Raw genomic sequence first — 7,066 nt, 5'->3', positions numbered from 1 at the left:
TTACAGTTGGATCTCATGGAGGCATTTCCTCAACTGAAGCTCCTTTCTCTGTGATAACTCCAGCTGTGTCAAGTTGACACAAAACTAGCCAGTACATGTTGCCTTTCAGAATTTTTCCAGTTTTCTCACATTTCCATTTATTTCTTTAGGATGAATTTCAGCAGTCAGAGCTGGATCCAAGACTATGCGTGTTTCTGAGGCTATGGAGATATGTTAGCACAGTGTCTTTTAGGAATGCTATGACAACCCACACTTTTACTAAAAGCATAGAATACTATTCATTCTTTCTCCATGCCCTAATACAGCAAACATTAGCATGCCCATCTATCTCTTGCAGTCTAATGGTTAAACCATTTTTTTCTACTCTAATTGTCATCCTTCTGTGATCAGAAGGGGTTAAATTTACTCCCGTAAGTTCATTAGCTAAAATGGAGACTTTCTTGAGGTGAATAGGCATGAGGTTTGCCTGACTCATTTACCTTCATGGGTCAGATTAAAGGGTGTTACAAAAGGTGAAGATTGTGGGTGTATGACCCTGTCTGAGTCAGTTGATGGGCCAGGCTTCTCAGACAGAGGCAAACTCCCATAGCCAAACAGTGGATGGAGCTTGAGGACCCTTTTAGGAGGAAGGATTGCAGCCCCAAAGGCGATAGGTACTCCTCAGGAAGACCAACAGAATCAACTAAGCTGGAGTCTTATGGCTCTCAGAGAATAAACCATCAACCAGAGAACATGTATAGACTGAACCAAAGCCTTCCCCCACAGCTGTAATAGGTATGAAGCTTGGTCTTCATGTGGGTACTGAACAACTGGAGCAGGGGCTATCCCACAGGCTGTTGTCTGTATATGGGATATGTTCTTTTAGCTGAGGTGCCTTGTCTTTCTCAGTGGGAGAGGATGTGCCTAGCCTGAAAGAGACTTGAAGTGCCAGGGTTGGGGAGTATCTGGGGGGAGAGGGCATTGCTCAGAGGAGAATGGATGGGGAGGTGGGGGATGGATTGTGGGGGGCAGGGCAGGAGGGGGCAATGAGCAGGAAGTATAAAGTAAATAAGTTTTTTTAAAAAGGTGAAAGCACTGTTTTGGGGGGCACAGCACATGAGAATTGGATATTGTGTATATGTTGTCCTCAATATTCTAGGACTAAATAGAAAGCAGAAGCAACTGGTCACATGGTCAGAAAGGTGCTTTTACATTCTTAAGGTATTTTAGGCACCGAGTTATGAAAACACGATACTAGATTCTCATTTTCTTTACTGTTTCCTATACATTCACAATTAGCCTTAGCATTTATTCAAGGCCTTTGAAAGTACCCCCATACTTATTTTTTATTTGTTTGTGTGTGTGTTTGTTTCTTTGAGAGTAACACCTTGGTATCTTTTTTTCAGTTACTTTGCCTATAATCATTGAATTTGATCCTTGGTCATTACTCACTTGTGGCTGATCTATATTTTTCTTTGTATTTTAAATTATGTATATGTGAAGTAGTAGTTATTTATGCTATCCAGGTAGACTTTTATATTTTTAAAATTAATTTAGTTTTTACACTCCATATTCCATTCCCTGCCCCCCCATCTACCCTCTGACTGCTCCACATCCCAAACCTCCCCCACCATCTCCACATGGATGCCCCTACCCTCCATCCCCCCAACCTCACCTGACCTCTAAATTCCCTGGGGCCTCCAGTCTCTTGAGGGTTAGATGCATCATCTCTGAATGAACACAGACGCGGAACATCCTCTACTGTATGTGTGTTGGGGGCCTCATATCAGCTGGTGTATGCTGTCAGTTTGATGATCCAGTATTTGAGATCTCGGGGGTCCAGATTAATTGAGACTGCTGGTCCTCCTACAGGATCACCCTTCTCCTCAGCTTCTTTCTGCCTTCTCTAATTCAACAGCAGTGGGTAGTTGCTTCTGTTCACTGGTTGGGTGCAAATATCTGCATCTGACTCTTTCAGCTGCTTGTTGGGTCTTTCGGAGGGCAGTCACTTAGCCTGGATATCATACTCTCCCAAGTTGTCCCTATGAAAGTGAGCATGTTAAATATAAATGTATACCCCCTTGCATGATACAAGCAGAACAGCCACACAGACAGAAGCTTTTAAATTTTGTTTTGGAACAGGATTCTCTTGGTGATCTTCCTCAGAAGTGAAGGACTCCTTTGTGGAACTCCCAGGCCCCAGTAGAGGGCTCCCCTCCTCTGCTCCTTCACTAGAATTTTCAGAGTTTCTTATAATTTGTTTTATAGGGATCCATCTGCTTCGTTAGCCAGTAGGTGTCTTGGGAACAAAGGTGTATTTTAATTGTAAAAGTATCCAGCACTGGTATTTGTGTTATAAACATTGAGCAGTTGTCTTCTGAGTGAGGGGCTGGAGTAAGGTCTTTAAGGAACACTGGGTCTCTAAAAAGCCACCCAGAGAAGTCTGAAGAGGCAGAGTCGCTGGAAAGGGAGTGGCATTCAAGTTCTGTGTGCTCTCCACCTTTGTCTTCACTAAATAGTAAGTGCTGATGATCCTGCTGCATATGGCATTCACTTGTTAATAAGGACATAGAAAGTTATACTTGACCAAGCCACAAAACAGAACACACATTAGTAAACACAGCCTTTATTATGAAGAATTGGAGAAAGTTTCAAACTCTCAAAAAAGAAAGATATACTACAAGGATAAAGATGGCTTTTCAAAAGTCAACTGCTTCAGGCTCATCATTAACACTCCGCATGACTTTTTAAAATTAAAATTTGTTAATTTATTTTATGTGTGTGGCTGTTTTGTTTGCACGTCTGTTTATGTATCAAATGCATCCCTGATATCGGTGTCATGAATTGTCTTGTAAGTGCTAAGAATAGGAACTGAATCCTCCTCCAGTGGGCTCACAGAGATCAGGGACTCTGTGTGGGTCTGACATAGGTCATCTGTATATTTGTTATGGCTGTGTGGCTTTGTGTACTTGTGGGATTACTAACAGTGGGAGTGGGGCTGTCTCTGACTCTCTTGCCTGCCTTTGGGACCCTTTTCCTCCAACTGAGTTTCCTCATGCAGTCTCGATATAAGAGTATGTGTCTGGCTTTATTGTAGCTTGTTATGCCATGTGTAGTTGATGTCCCTGGCAGGCCTACTCTTTTCTGAGGGAAAGGGATAGGGGATGAGGGAAAGGCAGGGGGAGAGACTGTGGGAGGAGAGGAAGAGGAAACTACAGTCAGAATAAAAGAAAACAAGAAAGAAAGGAAAGAAACAAAGAACAAAACAACAAGAATGAAGGAAGGAAGGAAACTGGGTCCTCTGTAAGAGCCACCAGTGTTCTTAACTGCTGAGCCATTTTGCAGTCTCTACATTCCCTTTTTGTTCTGTGTACATGCCATCAATTAGTAACACTAGCAGGCAGGCTGGGAGTTAAAAACTTCTAGTGTTGCCTAGTCCATGGGTTAGTGATGATGGAGTATTTTGCATGTAGAAGAATCTTCTAACAGGCAGGCGATGCATCTGACCATGGGAATAAGTACAGAGACTGTATGAGATGAGGCTCGTGCTCTCAGCGTTTTACTAGATCAAGGGCAAGTGTCGGGGTCATGTGTTTTTGATGCTGTTAAAGGGGAGGGGACAGTTTGGGTTCCTTGATGGCTTAATCTCTGAGCCAACAGGCAATGCTCTCTGAGCTATTCCCTGCCATTGTAAGTTGATATTGTCCTAGCGTATAGAGCCATGACATTAGTGATCCCTGTGGCAGGAGCTCTAAGAAAGCAGAAAAGAAGCTCTGGTGTCTGAGACCTTTCTAGCCAGGAAAAGAAGCTTGCAATATCAGAGGACACCGAGTTTGCATCAGGTGGAGTCTGAGGAATTAGAGCTACTTGTTTTAGCAATATTCTACTCTCCCAAAATGCTTAGGTAGGAGTTGAAGAACAGAGGGAGGAGCCATCATGACAAGAAGCTAACGATGTTTGAAGAAATACTCTCGGAAGAGCCAGAGAAAGGGCTCCACAGAGTTCAACATCCTTTCCTTTTCCTTGTTTGAGCTGAGTTCCTGCCACAGCCAAACTCTAACTCTAGTATTCACATGTGCTCAGTTTAATGGGACATCCACACAGCAAGTTCAAGGAGAAGAGTAAGGCAGGGCAGAGAACATGGCCTCTTCTATTAAGTGTGTTCTTTTAAGCCAGCCATGCTTTGCACACTGCATCTTAATCTCATGTAGGTAGGTGGGGTGGGATGGGGGCGGGGGGGGGGGAGAGAAGCTTCAGATTTATCCATGTTAAAGAGAGGGACAGTATAAGCCTAAGTTTGTTCATCACTGATGAAGGATTGACCATGGGATATTGATACTCAGTTAATTCTGGCCTTACACTGATGGCAGGAAGAAGAGTGTGATGGTTTATATATCCTTGGACCAGGGAGTGGCACCATCTGAAGGTGTGGCCTTGTTGAAATAGGTGTGACCTGGTTGGAATGGGTGTGTCACTGTGGGTGTGGGTATAAGATCCTCACCCTAGTTGCCTGAAAGTCAGTCTTCCACTAGCAGCCTTTGGATGAAGACATAGAACTCTCAGCTCCTCCTGTGCCATGCCTGCCTGGATCCTGCCATGCTCCCACCTTGATGATAATGGACTGAACCTCTGAACCTGTAAGCCAGCCCCAATTAAATGTTGTTTTTTTATAAGACTTGCCTTGGTCATGGTGTCTGTTCACAGCAGTAAAACCCTAACTAATACAAGGAGTTTATCAGCCTAAAGTTGTGCTGACAACCACAGACAAGCTATTCACTGGGAGTTGGGCCAACACATGTTAACTTGTTGGTATGTATAAGAAACATGGATAGACCTTCTTCTACGTGTTGTATATTTTCAAAATTTACTCTGAATTTTAAAAGGCGATTTGAAAAAGGCAACATGTTGATAAGCACATAAAGCAACGAAATCAGACCTTTTCTGAACACTGTATAAGAAAATCCATTCAAAATTAATCACAGGTCAAAGGTAAGGCTTAAATCATGAAACTCTGAGACTTAAACATCGCGAAAGCTTCAGAGCATTAGGATTGTTAGTGTTTCCTTAGATAAGAGTAAAAAAATCCCACAAAAGTATATAAAAAAGATAGATTGAACATGCTTTATAAAAACCCAGAATATTTTATGTATTAAGAGGCACAAACAGTCAAACTGTAGCCCCACAAAATGGGGGAAAGCAAAATTTAAAATATATTCTCTATGAGAGGTTAATGTTAAAAAATATGTATTAAAAAAACTCCTAAAAGTTAGGAATTATAGAAAATAATGATAGTTGTAATAACAGCAGCAAACAACATGCTTGATAAATGGGAAAGAACTTGAAAAGATATTTCTCCAAAATAAAATACACGAATGAGCAACAAGTATATGAAGTGCTCACTATTACTCCCAGGAAGGGAACGTGAACCAGCGACTACGAGATAGCTCTGTCTCCCTCTCCACGCACAATGTACATCAAAGCCTCTAGGGGTCTGCAAGGGTTAATTGAATCTAGAAGGGCTGGAACACTGGGGTGATGTTGAAGGCAATGTGGTGTGCAATGGAAAGCAATCTAGTTAGGTCTTTAAATACTAACATTGAGTTGTCAGCCATTTTTACATGTCTAGTTATGAACCCAGAATAATTGAAAGCACGTTCTTGAAGACATTTTTGTTTCTGAATTTAAAGCAATATTTTACACCATAACTAAAATACAAAGGCAACCCAGGTGTCCATCATCATCCAAAAGGAAAGAAAACGTAACACATACGTGTCATGAAATATCATCTCATCTTAAAGAAGAAGAGAATAATGACACATATTATAACACAGATGAGGCTTGGGGACATTATAGTAAGAGAAACAATCGAGCCTCAGAAAGACAATGGCTGTATGATTCTACTTGGAGATATTCAGACAAAGTCATGAAGATAGAAAATGAAACTGTGATTTCCAGGTCCTTCAGGCCAGGAGGGATGAGGAGGCTTATTCTTGACTGAAATCTGAGTTGTATAAGGAGAAAGAGACAAACACTGGACCACCAAACAGGCAGCATCTGCCAGCTGATATGAGGCCCCCAACACACATACAGCAGAGAACTTCCAGGTCTGTGTTCATTCAGAGATGATGCACCTAACCCTCAAGAGACTGGAGGCCCCAGGGAGTTTAGAGGTCAGATGGGGTGGGTAGGAGGTGGGGGTGGGGGCATCCATGTGGTGACAGGGCGGGGAGGGTTGGGATGTGGAGCAGTTGGAAGGTAGATGGGGGTGGGTGGGGAATGGAATATGGAGTGTAAGAAATAAATTAATTAAAAAGAATACATTTTCATAAAAGGAGAAAGGGAGTAGACGATGTGGCTCTGTGAACAAAGGCTCTTGGCTACTGCACCTAATGACTTGAGTGTGATTCCTCAGTCCTACCTGGTGGAAGGAGACAACTCACCCCTGAAAGTTGTCCTATGGCCTCTCACATTAAGACCTGATTGCACTCATATGCATATGTTTGCACTTGCATGTATATACAAATGAATGTGATATTTTATAAGATAGTAGACATGGTGGGACAACGTACTTTTATAACACTGAACTACACATAAGAATGATGAAGATGCTACGTTTTAGGTACTGTGTACCTTGTTAAAATATGGATGAGAAAAGAAACAATGTATTCCAGAATGAGAGTAAAAGGCACAGCACAAAGAACCTGTTTGTATGAATGAGTCATGTTCCGAGGAAAGGCTAAATTCAGACAGGGACAGGTATTAACAGGAAAGGCAGGAAACAGTGTCCTTGCTAATTAGATACAATTTCACTTTGTGTCATTTTGTCCTAGGAATTATGCATGTTCTGTGCCAGACACATTTCTTTTTTTCTTTTTTTTTTTTTAAATTAGGTATTTTCTTCATTTACATTTCCAATGCTATCCCAGAAGGCCAGACACATTTCTTGTAATGGTCTAGCATAAGCTAAATACCAAATCTGGGAGCTTTACTTACATGTCCTAGGTAAAGTTGGAATTACTACTTTTCATTTGGTTGTACTTAAGTCTTCATCTCTACAAATAATGTTCACTGGAACAGAAATACCCAA

Source organism: Mus caroli, chromosome 18, assembly GCF_900094665.2.
Source record: "Mus caroli chromosome 18, CAROLI_EIJ_v1.1, whole genome shotgun sequence".
In the NCBI taxonomy this organism is placed as follows: Eukaryota; Metazoa; Chordata; class Mammalia; order Rodentia; family Muridae; genus Mus; species Mus caroli.
The sequence above is the reverse complement of the archived record's forward strand: the minus strand, read 5'-3'. Positions refer to the sequence as shown.